At 39.3% G+C, this 18011-nt stretch overlaps 1 protein-coding gene across 1 annotated transcript in view; it reads right to left on the reverse strand.

Annotated features, from left to right (window-relative positions):
* PCDH15 (protocadherin related 15) overlaps positions 1 to 18011 on the reverse strand; it is a 786947-nt gene that overhangs the window by 32339 nt on the left and 736597 nt on the right.

An 18011-nucleotide genomic window follows, 5' to 3' on the forward strand; every position in this document is an offset into this window, starting at 1 on the left:
CCCTTGTCAAAATAACAAGCACTGATGCTGAGCCCAGGCCAAAGGCTGTGCCCGGGAGCACAGGTGTGCGGTGTGCGCACCAGGAAACACAGCACAAGGCTTTGTTGGTTTGCTTCCCAATGTGTACGGACCCGCGTAGGCGGAGTCTCTCATTAAAAGTCCGATTCATTCTCTTCCTTTTCTGCCAGCTCACACCCACTGGTCTGGCTGCCTTCCAGTATCTTTTCTGATGAGATCTTTGCTGAAGAATAAGGAGAAGAATGCATTCTCCCCACAACTTGAGGAGGGTGTCTGGACGAGGACACAGATGTGGAACAGTGTTCAGACTGTGTCTTAGGATCCTTTTCCTTAGAGACTTATGCCCCCGTAACAAAAACAGAAACAGAACAACAAACAAACAGACAAAACAAAAGAAAAACCAACACCAAAAAAGAAAGGCTTTGGAGTGCACCCACTTACACTCTTGACAGCTGATACATGTACGGATGGTAATAGCATAGTGGCAAAGAGCACGGATGTTTGGATTCAGTTTCCAGCTCCTTTACTTATGAACTGCAAAACCTTGGCCCACAGGAAGCCATCACAGGGGAATCACAAAATGAGGAAATCTGCCGCATGGGGTGGTTGTGCGCAGTAAACGCACTAACGCTTGTAGTCAAATCGCGGCACGATTTGGAGCACTTAGTCACTGTTCCAGAAACTATGATGCTGCTTATTATTAATTTGGCTTAAAGGTTTGCATTAATAAGCTTCTTCCCTGCCCCTAATTGGTTCAAGACATTTAACAAGTTTATGGAATGATTAGCGATTTTTCGCTAGCAATATTAGTTCACCGATCAAAAAGCAAAGATGAGTACATTGTTAAATATATTGCAGAAGATGGCTATCAGTCCCAATACTTCACTTTAATAACTTATAACTGCTCTAGTGCATTCACACATTGACTAAACATGTGCCAAGGAAATCATTTGTATATGCATAAACTGTTTTTGTACAATGAAGAAACGTGGCTATTGAACTTATGCCTTTTTCTATATTTCTGGGGAATGTTGCAGAGTCATATGTGAGTACTAAAACTGTGGAATGAAATATTAATGTGGAATGAAATATATCTGTACGAATTCCTTTATCTTATCAGGGAATCATACATCAAGGAAACCTAAAAATGAATTATGTGTTTTAAGACTTATAACAACTTCTTCTCCCTGAACATTATTCTCTTAAAACTTTAGAGACCTTTTGGAATGAAGTCTCTCATGTAAAGAAAAAGGTGTCCACACTTCAGTTTCTTCCGTACCTTTTTCTGATAAATGTACGTTAAATGAAATTTAACAAATTTTAAACAATACATTTTGTAAAAATCTGTCCCTCCACTTGTTGTCTATGTCCACATACCTAAGCATTTCTGCTAACTACATACGAACATATATTACATTACATATATACATAAATTATAACAATGAATAGTTCTTCAGCCTTTTGATCTACAGATGTGCATAAGTATGTGGTTATTTCCTAAAGATTTGTTGACTTCATGATTTTTTAAATATAGCTCTTTAGTCACTTACTGTGAACTGACTCATATAAATTTATACCAACGTTTAAATTGCCTTTATATTTATGTTTTGGCTTAAATTATTAATATGTCAAGCCAATTCATACATGCATTTTGGAATCAAATATCATGAGAGTTTACTATATGTAAACTCATTACAACCGAGCATGTGTCTCCAGCCTATCAGCTTAAAGTATTTGCACACTACCAGTATACAGACATGCACTTGTACACAGTGACACAGAGAGGTCTACAACATTGTTAATCTGTAAACTCTGTGTCAAGGATATCTCCCTATATCAAGGGAGATGTCTGCATTGATATTTAAATAATATTAATAATGCTTAGGTCCCAATGGTATGATTTTGAGTTTGCCATAAAAAGTCCATGAAAACTTTCATCTTTGTAATATGTTGAATTTCTTGTAATGGGCATAATAAAACAATACAGTCATTTAAAAAAAAATTTTTTTTAGCTCCCTAGCTCCTCTTCCCCAAATTCTTTTAAAATATCTTTATAAAGTCTTTCTTTTCAGAGTTTAAAAAAACAGAAAATTAAGTTAGAGTCACAGTTGTCTAACAAATTTTTGGAAAACTTAGGTAAGTGGGAAATTTTCATTCACTCATCCATTTATTTTCATTAATTCATGGAACACAAATATTAACTGAATGTACACCATGGGCCAAGCACTGTTCTAGAGCTTTGGAATACATCAATGAACAAAACCAACGTCTGTGACATCACAGAACTTACATTCTAATTGAGCAAGATAGACAAGATAATAGAATAATAAAATTGGCAGGAATGTTCAGGAAGCACGTCCCTGAGAAACTGATGTGTGAGCAGACCCTGAGGAGACAGTGAGCAACGTGGACCTGGCGAGCAGGGGCATCCCAGGAAGAGGAAGTTGCTAATGGCCCAGGGGGAAAGTCCAGATGTAGACCTGTGGTGTGCTGGAACAGAGAGGGCTGGGGCAGGTCACACAGGGGCTTTTGAAGATTTTGTTCTCAGTAAACCCACTGCTGGAGTTTTAACACGGACGTCATACGGGTGACTATGGTTAAGAGGAGAACACTGGCGGCTGTGTTACCAACAGGCTGCAGTGGGAGCCAAGAGTAGAATCAGGGAAACAGGTTAGGAAAGGCTTTAAGGGGATGAAGAACTTCTCAAATGCTCAGGCTACTCAACAGTTTGGAGGAAAAGAAGACTGAGTAATCTTTGATATTAGTCATGAATGGTTCACATCATCAGGTATTAACATATATACTATTAATATGCCTGATGAAATGTACAAGAGGCATAAATCCTCTAAAATAGATCGATACATGCAATGCTTAACTGGACAAATAGTAATTATCTAGTTGACCCAGATAAGAGTTGGCCTTTTGTGGTTGTTCATTGTGAAGCAGGCCAACTTTTATAGATGATTGTTTGAAGAAAAGCACAAAGGAGATACTGAAGCTCAGAGACCAATTTCTGATGCTCCCTTATCTCCCTCCAAGCGTGTACCTACACACAGGTGGCTCTCAAAAGAGGGCGACATCTTCTCAGAGTTCTGGCTGCTTCTTTCTCTTGCCTTTTGTATTGAACATAGAGCACAGATCCCTTCTCTGTGTCTTCTCAATTACCTTGAACCTTCTGAATTGTGTCTTTATGAAGTCTAGTACTTTGTGTCTGAGGAGAAGTTTTCATGGTGGCTGTGGCATAACCACACTGTGATACAGTATTTCATTAAAGCTGGCTGACGTCTCATGAAAGTGGAGTGTATGCATGACCACTGGGTACTATTTGATGACGTTTTTTGATTTTGTTTTATTTACAATCTTTTTTTAATTTTTACATTTACTTATTTTTGAGAGACAGAGTGAGACAAAGTGAGAGTGGGGGAGGGACAGAGAGAGAGGGAGACACAGGATCTGAAGCAGGCTCCAGGCTCTGAGCCATCAGCCCAGAGCCCGATGCGGGGCTCGAACTCACGGACCGCGAGATCATGACCTGAGCCAAAGTCGGACGCTCAACCGACTGAGCCACCAAGGTACCTCAGTTTTAATTTTATTTGAGAGAGAGAGAGAGTGTGTGTGTGTGTGTGAACTGGGGAGAGGAGCAGAGAGAGAGAGAGAATCTCTCTGACACAGGACTTGATCCGATGACCCTAGACCTGAGCTGAAATCAAGAGTCAGAGGCTCAACACACTGAGCCACCTCTGATGAAACTGTTTGATGATACCTTAGGTGTATATTGCAGAGAAAAATGCATTCAGCTGCAAAAATAAAAACAGTAATAGGGAAGTATTTATTGAGTACAATATCTGTGAAAGAGCCAGATTCCCCCCCTGCAGGGGGACCTCTGGTGTATGCATTGGGTCGGTACCTGCTCCCCGCCCGCCTCTCAGTCACCCAGACTACTCAGACCTTGGCTGCTTGCCCCAAGAGCAATTCTGTTCTCAAAACCAGCTGAACCTTAGCCAATCCTCTACTGTTAAAGTCCTATAGAACATTCTGTCCTCCCTCCCCAAGGTCCTTGGGACACTTCCATGCCTGGCATTTTCAAATAAAAGCTTATGCTAATAGTGCTCTGATTTCCTTCCCTGATTTTCATTCACCTGCCCTCCTCCCCCTCCCTTGGCTTTATAGAAGGAGTGTTTTAGAGATGTATCTGATATTAAATTTTAGAAAAATAAATCCAGGGTTCTGCTTTACATTAGGATGGGGATGGGGCTTATATTTTATAATGTCGTAACTGCTGAGTGGTTTAATACCTGCCATAAAGTGCGTGCTATTTGGGACCTCTAAAGAAGTAATACCACATGGACACAGAACAAAGAAATACCTAGTAAAGCATGTTGGCTAATTATGTTCCTGAAAATAGAAGATTAGGGGTCAGACAGTATCCCCCTTTTACACGTAACAGTGCTGGATTTTACCCAAGATCTTTGCTCCCAGAAAAGAGCAAGAAGTCTGCCAGCCAGTTGCGTTCCAGGAAACTGCTTATTGCAAAGAATCATCCTTCTCTAAGTCATGGGGAAGCCAGGCACAGATCCTCCAAATTCCCATACTTTGTCTCATACATGGTTAGCTGGACTGTTTGGTCCCCACTGATCAAGGAGGAGGAGGAGAAGAGGAGGAGGAGGAATAAGAAGAAGGAGAAGGAGAAGGAGGAGGAGGAGAGGAAGAAGAAGAAGGGAAAGGGGAACAGGAAGGAAAAGGAGAAGTTCTTGTTACCCAAACATTGGTTAAATTTGTGTCCTTTTTTCAAGTCTCTGAATTTTGACCCACCCTTAAACTGCGACAGTGTGCAAGCCTTCTAAAGGCCCCTTCCCTCCTCTCATTCTCTCTACTCCTTATGGGGAAAAAAAAAAAAAAGTTTTTTTCTGCCTAATCCCCAAGAGCTATGGGACCTCTTGGTCAGACAGTTCCCCTATTACAATGGTTCTTCTCCCTGGCACGTCAATTCCTCTCTCCTGCCTTCCAACAAATAATCCTTACAAACCAAGTCTTTTCTTCTAAACCCAGATTTGCTTTTATTAGACACATAGTAGACAGCTGAAGGAGAACGCTTCTCCTGTTCCTGTGTGGTCTTACAAAATGAAGGTGTATTAGCAGCCTAAGCAGGCGAGATGTAAAGACTTTTTAGCAAACTGTACATGGAGCAAATGATTATTCATTATCCCCTTTCCTTGATCCCCGATGCCTGCTGTGAAGCAGCCGTGAGGCCCCAAATTTCCAATTGCATTAGCTGCTTTTCTGTCAGTTAAGACGTGTGAATTCTCATCAGCACTACTTAATTAGAATTTTAAAACGGTCCAAACGAACTATAAAATAATAAGCTCTAACGTTTGTCTCTGCCGCTAAAAATCATAAATAATAACAAGCAAGGCTGATCTAGCCCCCCACCGCCGCCCATGCTGGCAATGAACTGTCATCCGTGTGCTGTCTACTCTGGTACATGGAAGCCACTGTCCCCCTTTTGTCACTCATTTCCCTCGTGGATAAAATTACGTGCCTGGGACTGCGCTAGCCACACCACAAGAACTGGGTTTAGTCCTTTGAGATACGTGAAAAGAAGGCGTTGAAAAAAAGGCGTTCATACCTACAGGACCCATGTAGACTTCGTTGGGTTTTGGTTACAAAGCATTCGTATTCTCTCCCTCCAAACACCCTGATTTCAAAGGAGGAATTAGCCTTGTCTCCCGCAGACACGGCTGACTTTAATCACTGGTCCTGTCCTGCCCATCCCAGGCCAAAGGAGACCACAGGTGACCCAGGCCAGGCCATTTTCTCCCTGGAGTTTGGTCCTTGAGTCAAAGACACTAGAGTTTAAGACGGCTGGGACCCACTCACGTGAGGTGCTCCCTGCTCATCAGACGGAAACTGCGTACCCACCTGTTCACTCCTCCACTTCTTGTTCCCAGGCTCCTGCACCTGCCTGTGTTCCGGACTATTCCCCAGCCTGTGTTCCTGCCCACAGCTTCCAATAAAGTTCCCTGCACTGAAGGGAGCCTCAGTCGATCGCTGGCCCGTTAGAACTAGTATTACGCACATTCCCCTTTAAGGTCCAGCTGCGCCAAAGCACGACTCATTTTCTAATTCTTTCACGGTAGCAACATCTGCCTGATCTTCCTGGTCCTGGTCTCCTCAGTCCCCCTAGACTCTTTGTAATTCTACTGGCCGTGTATTTTGCATTCTGCTTTAAGTTGCAAGGCTGCTCATTGTAGAGTTTGATAAGAATTTGTATTCTGGAAAAAATCCAGTCATTTACATGTGCCATGAATCTGTATTCTTGGGAGGAATATATCGATTTCAAAATATATATATATGATTAGTATTTGATTATGAAAAAACTTTCTTAAGAGAAAACATGGTGCTTGATCTTCTAACAAGCAAATACAGTGAAAATGAATTAGTATAATAATTATAATCATTAACCACAAATTAAATGTTTATTTAGGGTTTATTCTTCTAATTTAGCTTAAAAGATTTGTAATGTACTCATAATTATTTAGTAATATGTCACTATGTAATATTTAGACAATGTTTCAGAAACTAAAGTAAAATTAATTGACACATACATTTTATATGTATATAAATATACATAGGTGGATATATATGCATATATTTATACAAGAATATATATTTACATGTTATATAGGTGTATTTGTATGTATGTGTTATGTTTTATACACATAAAAGTTTATATGAAAATACATGTATATAAATATTTTTACTGTGTTACCACATGTTAATTAATTAAATTTTTTTTTTCAACGTTTATTTATTTTTGGGACAGAGAGAGACAGAGCATGAACGGGGGAGGGGCAGAGAGAGAGGGAGACACAGAATTGGAAACAGGCTCCAGGCTCTGAGCTGTCAGCAGAGAGCCCGACGCGGGGCTCGAACTCACGGACCGCGAGATCGTGACCTGGCTGAAGTCGGACGCTTAACTGACTGCGCCACCCAGGCGCCCCTAATTAATTTAAATTTAAACTAGTTTGGGGTGTTTGGGTGGCTCAGTCGGTTAAGCTTCAGACTTCGGCTCAGGTCATGATCTCACGGTTCGTGAGTTCGAGCCAGGCATCGGGATCTGTGCTGACCGCTAGGAGCCTGGAGCCTGCTTGGGATTCTGTGTCTCCTTCTCTCTCTGCCCCTCCCCTGCTTGCACTGTCTCTCTTTCTCAAAAATAAATAAACATTAAAAAAATAAGAAATAAATTTAAACTAGTTTATAAGTTAAACTAGAAATAGTTTATCTAAATAGCTTTTTTACAATAAATGTTGAAAAAATTTTACAATAAATGTTCAAAGGCATATTTAACTGAAATCTTGTGTAAATAGTTTTTTTTTTTTCTTTAAATCAGAAACTGAAGGTACCAATAAAGAGCTAGCTCACTTACGTAGTTTATTCTCAAACCATCTTTGGTGGATGCCCAGAAATTTTAATTTACAACATCACTTTATCCACTTACCTATATGCACCTCTTCCGTGAGCTCAGCCAGATTGCATTATAAAAAGTTAAGCGTGGAGGCTTAAGGAAAAGGTTTTATAGCTGACCTAGGTACCTGTTTACTTATGGATTTGGTTTTCATTTTTTTTCACCAAGATCAGCAGCCATCCTATTGACTTCCCTCTGTGTGCAGGAGCCACGCTCAAATTACCCTTTGATGGAAGTTTCTCTGTGAGGGAGTGGCCCACTCCCAGGAGAGGATGGGTTGCATGTGTAATTAGGTTTCCCTCCTTTTTAAGAAGCACTGCAAAGAGGGAGTGGTTAGGGACCCAGCCTGCCCCTGGCCCCTACATGGAGATTCAAATTAAACCTCTCCCACTTGCTATCTGTGTCTCTGTGGAAAGTATTCAACTTCCAATGTTGCAGGGGACTCACTGGTGCAAGGGGAAAGCAGTCAGACCTACCCCGAGGGGCTCTGTGAGAAGTTAATTAGCACCCAGTAAGTGTACAACCCCCAACAAATAAAAAAGAGAAGCACAAAGATTAGTTATTTGTCCTGGTTGTCACAGAAGCCCCTCACAGTGAGTGATTGCAAGCCCCAACCCAGGTACTTGTGGATGTTTCTTCAAAAGCCTGGCTGAAAGGAACCCATAGGACTGTGGATGCCCACAGGGATACAGCACAGCTTTCCTGATACTCTGCAATATGTCCTCTGTTAATACAGACCTTAGAGACCCCACCCACAGCACGTCCCAGGTGCTGTGCTGAGAACCACGGACCACTTCATACATCACACATTGTACATTCTGTGATGTTCCACAGGATGGAAACATTCCCTTCTCTTCTGGCATTTGACTCAGAAATGGTTCTGTCTTCCCACCGCAAGTCCCCCCCCCCCCCCCGCACCCCCCCCCCTGCCAATTTTTAACTGTTTCTGTTCCTTTTGGTCTGTTCCTTGGTTTGCCTCTTTCACTTTGACCCTAAAATGATGAAAAGCAATTTTGGGAGCACTCTACCAATCTGCAGGGCATGGTCACGGCCTCTCTCTGCTCATCTTACTCAACTCCCTCCATTTCTTTATATTCTGCTTGCTTTATTTTTATGACTCATATGACACGTACTTTACCTTTTTTAAAAAAAAATAATGCTTATTTTTGAGAGAGAGAGACAGAGACAGAGCACGAGCAGAGGAGGGGCAGAGAGAGAGACAGGGAGACACAGAATGTGAAGCAGGCTCCAGGCTCTGAGCTGTCAGCACAGAGGCCGATGCGGGAGAACCCACAAACTGTGAGATCACGACCTGAGCCGAAGTCAGATGCTTATTAACCTGAGACACCCAGATGCGCCTACCTTGTGTTGTTGTATGAATCATTGTGCCTCAACTTCTCTTTGCAAAGGTGGAACATTGAAAAAATAATTTAATGTGGCATCTCATACAGTTTCGATAGAAAAGAAAGTATCTAAAATACCATTTGTGTTGCTGCTGATACAAATGGGATTTTCTTACATACGCTTGTAGCTGAATGTATTTCTTATGTTAAAAAAAGCAACAGCACAGTCAGAGGTAAATTGTGCATGAGCTGGAGGAAGTTAGGAGGAGAACCATACATGTAGCTAAGAGAACACAGGTGTGGGCTCTTGCTGGTCGGGTCTCCGAGTTGAGGGGCTGCACAATAAAATGCTCTATTTACCTCCCACCACTGGGTGGGACTGATTTTAAAAAATGATAAGCTGTTGTCTTTGGCAAAACTTCTGCACCATAAAACTTAAAAGACTATGATGGCACAAAAACAGACACTCGGATCAATGGAACAGAATAGAGAACCCAGAAGTGGACCCACAAACGTATGGCCAACTAATCTTCGACAAAGCAGGAAAGAATATCCAATGGAATAAAGACAGTCTCTTCAGCAAGTGGTCCTGGGAAAACTGGACAGCAACATGCAGAAGAATAAACCTGGACCACTTTCTACATCATACACAGAAATAAACTCAAAATTGATGAAAGACCTAAAAGGAAGACAGGAAGCCATCAAAATCCTCAAGGAGAAGGCAGGTAAAAACCTCTTTGATCTTGGCCCCAGCAACTTCTTACTCAACACACCTCTGGAAGCAAGGGAAACAAAAGCAAAAATGAACTATGGGGACCTCATCAAAATAAAAAGCTTCTGCACAGCAAAGGAAACAATCAGCAAAATTAAAAGGCAACTGACAGAATGGGAGAAGATATTTGCAAATCACAGATCAGAGAAAGGTTTAGTATCCAAAATCTATAAAGAACTTATCAAACTCAACACCCCCCCAAAAAAAATAATAATCCAGTGAAGAAATGGGAAAAAGACATGAAGAGACACTTCTCCAAAGAAGACATCCAGATGGCCAACCGACACATGAAAAAATGCTCAACACTGCTCATCACCTGGGAAATACAAATCAAAACCACAATGAGGAACCACCTCACACCTGTCAGAATGGCTCACATTAACAACTCAGGCAACAACAGATGTTGGTGAGGATGCGGAGAAAGAGGATCTGTTTTTCATTGTTGGTGGGAATGCAAGCTGGTGCAGCCACTCTGGAAAACAGTATGGAGGCTCCTCAAAAAACTAAAAACAGAACTCCCCTACGACCCAGCAATTGCACTACTAGGCATTTATTCACGGGATACTGGTGCACTGTTTCGAAGGGACACATGAACTCCATGTTTATAGCAGCGCTATCAACAATAGCCAAAGTATGGAAAGAGCCCAAATGTCCATCGATGGATGAATGGATAAAGAAGACGTGGTATATATATACATATATATGTATATATGTATATATGTGGTATATATATACATATATATGTATATATGTGTATGTGTGTGTGTGTGTGTATGTATATATATACACACACACACACACAATGGAGTATCACTCGGCAATTAAAAAGAATGAAATCTTGCCATTTGCAACTACATGGATGGAACTAGAGTGTATTATGCTAAGTGAAATTAGAGAAAGACAAGTATCATATGACTTCACTCATACGAGGACTTCAAGACACAGAACAGATGACCATAAGGGAAGGGAAGCAAAAACAATATAAAAACAGGGAGGGGGGACAAAACAGAAGAGACTTAAATATGGAGGACAAACTGAAGGTTACGGGAGGGGTTGTGGGAGGAGGGATGGGCTAAATGGGTAAGGGGCATTAAGGAATCTCCTCCTGAAATCATTGTTGCACTATATGTTAACTAATTTGGATGTAAATTCAAAAAATAAAATTAAAAAAGAAAACTTTCAGGAAAAAGAAAGACTATGATAGAAGAATTTTTAAAGGAAAAAGTACCCACTATATATTTTGAAGACCTTTAGAAGCAACCGTGATTCACATTTTAATGGAGACATATCATATGTAACAATCTGTACCCTGCATCCATTTTCCAGTTATGTTCTATTTTGCGAGCAAAGGCTCTGAAACATGAACGGAACTCAGTGGTGCGATATTTGGGAAAAGTAAAACAGAGATTATAATACTCGACTTATTTCTGCTTCTCTAATTTCCCAACTATGCTCCCAATGATTTTTTTTTTTTTTAATCAAAAGCTAAGTTCAATAGGAAGCTGGAAAATACCTTTCTTCACTGTTTTTGTTAATGGATTTCACCTTTGGAGTATGAATAGCCACTTTCCCTCAAATCACAGGATGGAATATACCTGTATAAATTAACCTTTTCTTTTATTAACTTTTATATAACTTTTCTTTTATTAACTTTAATACTTATGTTAGTAAGTATTCAAATTCTTTATGTATATACATATACATATGATCTGTGCTATATGCATAAATGCTATATGTAATATAGCACAGATTGTAAGTTAAAACAAGAATATTAGACAATATACTGGTACCTTCATTACAATGGTCTCTTATGGGTTAAACTGATTTCCCCCTCAATCAAAACCCTATTCTTCAAGCTTGCTATTCTCTTAAACAGGAAACCTCCTTCAATACAACTTTATTTTTTAACGCTTCCACTTTTCTCACAGAGCAAACAAAGGCAATAAAGAAAATGTCTCTATCTGCTCCGAATCTCAAAAAATAGCATTTTAAATTGATCTTCCATGAAAACAGATTTTCAGCTAAGGAAGAGTCTACTTATCTCTTCTTGAAAACAACAGCTATAGCTCAAATATTTCAAACGCTTTTTTTAAAATACAAACAAAATCCAAACATCCCCCATGGAATTATAGGAAGTATTTTGTTTATTTGTTTTGGCTTTCTTTTCATCGTCTCCGAAGGTTTGAGTGTCAATGAAAAAGCAGAAAAAAGATAAGAGACAAAAGTACTTGTATGTCCATATTGCTGAGGAAGATGGGGACATGGCACAAATAATATATTTAAATTTTCTATATGACAAGTGTCAGGTGGTAAGTATTAACTGAGAAACACCATTTATTTTCCTTTAGTACTTTTTGTTTCTTCCAACGGAAACTAGTATAGTTTTGACTATAAAGATTCTGAAATGGGGCACCTGGGTGGCTCAGTCAGTTAAGCGTCCAACTTCAGTTCAGGTCATGATCTCACGGTTCGTGAGTTCAAGCCCCACGTCAGGCTCCAGAGCCTAGAGCCTGCTTCGGATTCTGTCTCCCTCTATCTACCCCTCCAATGCTTGCGCTTCTTCTCTGGCATTGTCTCAAAAATAAACTTTAAAAAATATTAAAAAAAAGATTCTAAAATGTGTTAGTGAATGATGGGTATTGTGACCATTAAAATATGAAACAAATCTATTGAAAGCAAGACATCAGCATACATAACGTTTTACTGAATTACTATACGATGGTATCTTAAGAAAAAGTGAAGTCTAGTTGACAAGTCATTTGTTTTTGGTTAACTGTGCATGTAGGAAAGTATATAGTTGACCCATATATAACACTGAGCAGCATGGTTCCACGTATATACATGGAGCTTTTACAGTACAGCACTACAAATGTATTTCTCTCCTTTATGATTTTCTTACTATCGTTTTCTTTTCTCTGACTTTATTGTTAGAATGTAGTATATGATATGTGTAACACACACAATATGTGTTAATTGACTGTGTTATTGGTAAAGCTTCCAGTCAACAGTAGAGTATTATTAGATAAATTTTTGGAGATTCAAAAGTCAAATGTGGATTTTCACCTGTACAGCACCCCTGAACCCTATGTTGTTCAAGGGTCAAGTGTAATATGAATGTGGAGAATGCATATAACATGAAATAAAAAAATAAAAATTTACCCTAATACATCAGAAACATATTATCAGAAACAAAATACTAAGTACCGTGAATTTGAGCCATTTGGACACAAGTTTAATCGTTAGTGTAAATAATATATTCATTTTCTGCTATGATAGCATATCTTCAAATGAAAACTAAGAATTCATACAAAATAGGACATTTTGACCCTCACAAATAGGACCCCAGAAATGAGAGTACTGAAGCACCCCTCTTTGTAACTATGATTCCATGATGTCAGCTCAATACTGACACTGGGATAATTTAAAACTTTGCTGTATGACCATGCAATACAAATTCTATATTTGTATAGAAATGGAATTCAAATGTCTATACTTTCCCACATTTCAAGGAATTAAGCATTAAACATACTACTACAATATGTATGAATAACAACATCAGATAGTATGCTATCAAAGTCTCACTGCATTCTGGGCCAACTTCCATTCTGTAAAGAATTATCAACACAGTAAGTTGAAAATAAGTACTTTTCTTGCAAAAAGAGATGACTTCTCCTTCTCTACCAAACGAAGCCCCTAACTGAGTATTTCTGAGAAAAATAGCAGATGAATTTCCTTTGTGTTGAAACAATGAATCACCAAGACTGACTAAAACCAAAGCATATTTATGTGTTCTAAAGAATCATGAATTGTACCTTAAATAGTAAAAAGTAGCTCAACATTTTATGTTGAGTTTGTGTTTTATTTTTATGATCGGCTTCAATTTATTTTATAGCTCTTACATGACTAATTCGGAAAATGTTGTCTCCAAAAGTTGTACATGGAACTGTCTGTGCTTCATTGTGATAAAAATTAGATCACTTATGATCATTCTCTGTTGATAAGCTCTTCAACTTTGACCACATCTTTGTGCTAAGTATACTTAAAATCGGCATGTGATTGCCGATACTTACAACAATTTAATTTAAAATACAGCAGATAAGAAAGACTACACAACTGAAAAATCTCTCAGATATAATAACATTCCATATGTTCCAGCTGGACATATTTTTGAAACAGCTTGCAACTGGTTTTATAGGATAATACCATACCTGACGTATATAATACACTCAGTTCATGAGGAATAAACAAGACAAAAGAAAATAACCTTATTGCAGGGCTAGGGAAGCGGCCATGGTGAGAGGAGGTAGATAATGGAGTTTCACTTTATCACTGAGTTGAGAAATCAGCAGGATGAAGACGAGAAAAGGAACTGGCATCATTTATTGTGGGGAACCAAATCTTGCTAAATAAAGTCGACTGTCTCCAAGAAGAGAATACTGTGACCTTCCCACATATCGTTTTATCAAAGTCTTCAGTGGCCAGGTAAAGAAATTTTTATTTTTTCCATTTGCTAAGACCCCAAACCAAGGAATTTTACAAATTTTATAGACTGCATCTTCAAAATATACCCTTCATATAAACATCTCTCCTGCAGCTACCTTAACAACAGTCCAAGCCCCAGAGATCTCTCCCTGGACTCATAGCTCCTCACTTTGTCTCCCACTCAACAATATTTAAAAACTTAAGCCAGAACATTATTTCTCTGTGCAAATCCTTACAGGCAACACCGGCCAAAAGAAATATAATGCAAATCACATGCAAATTCAAATTTTTTAGTACCCACATTAAAAGATTAACAATAAAAATGGTGAGAATAATTTTAATATATTTATTTCACTCAATACACCCCAAAAATACCATTTCAGTGTACAATCCATCTAAAATTATTAATGATATTGTCCTTTTATTGGGCGAGGGGCTACCAATATTTTTAAATCTGGTGTATATTTTATACTTAGAGCACCTTCCATTTGGACTGACCACATGTTAAGCACTCATATGCCTCACGGCTACGATATCAGACTAACAGTTCTATGGACTTTGTATCTTGCACAGGGTAAAATGTTAAATCCTTCAAGTGGCCATGATATCCCATATAACTCACTTCCGATCTTGACATGACAACAGTCTCCTCCATCTGGGTTTTCACACCAGCAATGTCCTCTCTCTGGGAAAACTGCCCCCACCCCCACACATCATGGTAACCACCTGGCTGTCTCCCTTAATTCCTTTCTGCTCTGATTTCAGCTTATCACAAGGCTTTCCTCCATCAACCTATGTGAGACAGGACCTTTCTTCCATAATTTCATATTGCTACATATTATATATGAATTTATTATTATTCTATTTGCTGTTTCCCCCCCATAGAATGGAAGCTCCATGGGAGCACAGACTTTGCTTGGTATACTCATGCTTCCAATACTTACAACCGGTAACTACTTTTTATTTAATTAATAGATTTCCAGCATTGCATATGGATATTAGGACTTAGAGAGTTTAATTGGCCAGAGACCTGCCACCTAGTCACTGGTGGGTGGGGCTTGAGCCTAGGGTCCCTTCAAGAAGAATCAACTTCCTGGGTGAGGGTGGGGAGGGGGGGGAGTTAATATATCATTTAGAATTTTACATGAGATTTTCTCTGAAGTGTTTTCTTATAGGAATCTGAATAGAATAAATAAGCATTTGCTTTTTCTATCCAGAGAGTGTAACACTCCAAATTAGGAATTTGCAAGTTAAAGCATATAGGCTAACTAAATTCAGGCTACTATCTGTTTTTGGAAATAGAATTTTACTTACATAAGTATTGTTACTAAAACCATTGATTTAAAATTATTGTTTTTAAATTTGAAATTACTGTTAACACTTAAAAAAGTATAATGGAAAGGGGTGCCTGGGTGGCTCAGTCAGTTAAATGTCCGACTTAAGCTCAGGTCATGATCTCAAGGTCCGTGAGTTCGAGCCCCGTGTTGGGCTCTGTGTTGACAGCTCAGACCCTGGAGACTGTTTCAGATTCTGTGTCTCCCTCTCTCTCTGACCCTCCCCCATTCATGCTCTGTCTCTATCTCAAAAATAAGTAAATGTTAAAAAAATTAAAAAAAAAAATTATAATGGAAAGAAATAATGTAGTAAAAACCAAAATTTAAGTAACAGTATAAACATTACAAAAATCTCTTTCAAATGTATTAGTCTATTAACATTAATATTTATAATAGGAATATCTGTCCCTTTATAGTGTCTGCACCTCAAAAGCAAGGAGAGGGTAAAAATGATCAAAGCTAATGTGTTTATTGATCTGTCTTTCCATTTGACCTTTCCCCTCAACACCAGTCTTTATTACACTGATTTAAGAAAATGTAAGTGTGAGCATTTACTGTTTACTGTTTCACAGATTCTCTTCCCAAGAGATTTCATAATTCTCATCCTAGAAATGTGTGTCTCGGCTAGATTTCTGAAGTATGTTTTGTAACCTTAATTCAAGGAGCCATAAATTAGTGACACAGACACATTTCAGATGCGGTATCAATATTTCATGGAGATGGGCTCTCCTACGCCAAATCAATAACTACTTCAATAAAGTCTACGGTCGCTGAATTTTCATATCGTATTTAGAAAGTAAGAGAGGTGTTTGAGCAACTCTGTGACCTTAATTTTCAATTCCAATTCATGCTGGAACACAGTATTTCTGAAACTCCTTGATGCATACTCTTCAAAAAATGCCATTTCTGCAGATTCTTAAAGATTTAAATTTTAGAATCCGAACCTTCTTCTATTCATTTGGGCTTCATGATGAAGTGGATGGAGAAAGGAGACATGGACCCCAACACTTCCCAGCTTCCTCTTCACACACTACTGCCAGTCCTTTGCTGGTCATAGCCCGGTTTCCCCATCCTCATCCTTACAGCCCTGCCCCACCCCTTAACCTCAAGCATTTGTTAAGTCAGAGCCCACAAAGAGATAAATCCTAAATTTAACCTAAAGTACTTGAGAACATAGACATGAAAGGGCCACCTGCAGCCACAGATTCTCACTGGAATTTGCTGAATAAGTTAATACAATTTAAAAGAAACATGTTTCATTACAAAGGGGCGTTGGTCTCCCATAAATTCCCTAAGCCCCAAGTAACAAAAGTAGTAAAAAACAAAACAAAACAAAACAAAACAAAACCTCAAAGTGTTCAGTAGAGCCATTTATGCCAGGGGCATGGGGAATAATCATTACCATCACTATAGCAACGCTCATTTACAAGGAGCATTCTGTTATCCAGGCATTGTGTTCTTGGTCATCAAAGGATACTGACCCCCTTTGCAAAATCTTCCCCATCATGAAATGATTGTATTAGGTCATCAAATTTTTATTTTATCAACCCTCCCGGTTTGTACTGATTTCACACTTGCCAAGAAAACTATGGATTATGATCTGGCCTCATTTATGGGTCTGTCTAAAGGAAGAAAAAAAAAAAGTGATGATCATATGGAATTTAAGTTTCCTTCTTATGGATAAAGATATACGGGGACTATAGAAAATGTCTTTGATGGGGGCACCTGGGTGGCTCAGTTGGTTAACTGTCCAACTTCGACTCAGGTCATGATCTCATGGTTTGTGAGTTCGAAACCCTGCATTGGGCTCCGTGTTGACAGCTCTGAGCCTGGAGCCTGCTTCGGATTCTGTGTCTCCCTCTCTCTCTCTGCCCCTCCCCTACTCATGCTCTATCAAAAATAAATAAACATTAAAAAAAAGAAATAAAAAGAAAATATCTTTGATGGTAGTGTGACTTGCCATCTAAGAACGTCTATAGGAAACAACGTGCTGGTTAGTCTGGTCACTGGAACAAAAAATTCTTGTTTTATTGAACAAGCTGTCCTTCTGTTGTCTACTTCAGTTACTGTGTATTTTTATTCCTCCCCTGGACACTAAAGGGTGTTTGGTGCTTCATCAGGCTGAATCAGATCTAACAGTCCTTATCAGGACTACCAGCAGCTTTCAAAAAGGAATCAAAAAAACTACAGACCACAGGATTCCAACCATACGACATTCCCGACCAGGCAAAACCAGAGAGACAGTAAAAAGAGCGGTGGTTGCCAGGGGAAGAGATGAAAGGAGGGATGAAGAGGTGGAGACACAGGACGTTGACAGCAGTGGATCTATTCTGTGTCCCGTACAGTGATAGGTAGAGGCCTTTAGCCATGAGTTCAAACCCACAGTGCGCACACCGGCAAGAGGAAACCTCACGTGGACTATGAGTTTAGGGCGTTTACGATGTGTCCATGTCGGTTTGCTACAAAGGCGCCACTAGTTCTGAGGCACGATGTTGACAGTGAGGGAAGCTGTGAGTGGGGGGCACTTGGGAATCCGCTGTGCATCTTCTGCCTAGTTTCGCTGTGAATGTAAAACTGCTCTAAAAAAAGTCTATTTT

This window comes from Lynx canadensis, chromosome D2 (genome assembly GCF_007474595.2).
Source record: "Lynx canadensis isolate LIC74 chromosome D2, mLynCan4.pri.v2, whole genome shotgun sequence".
NCBI classification, from domain to species: Eukaryota; Metazoa; Chordata; class Mammalia; order Carnivora; family Felidae; genus Lynx; species Lynx canadensis.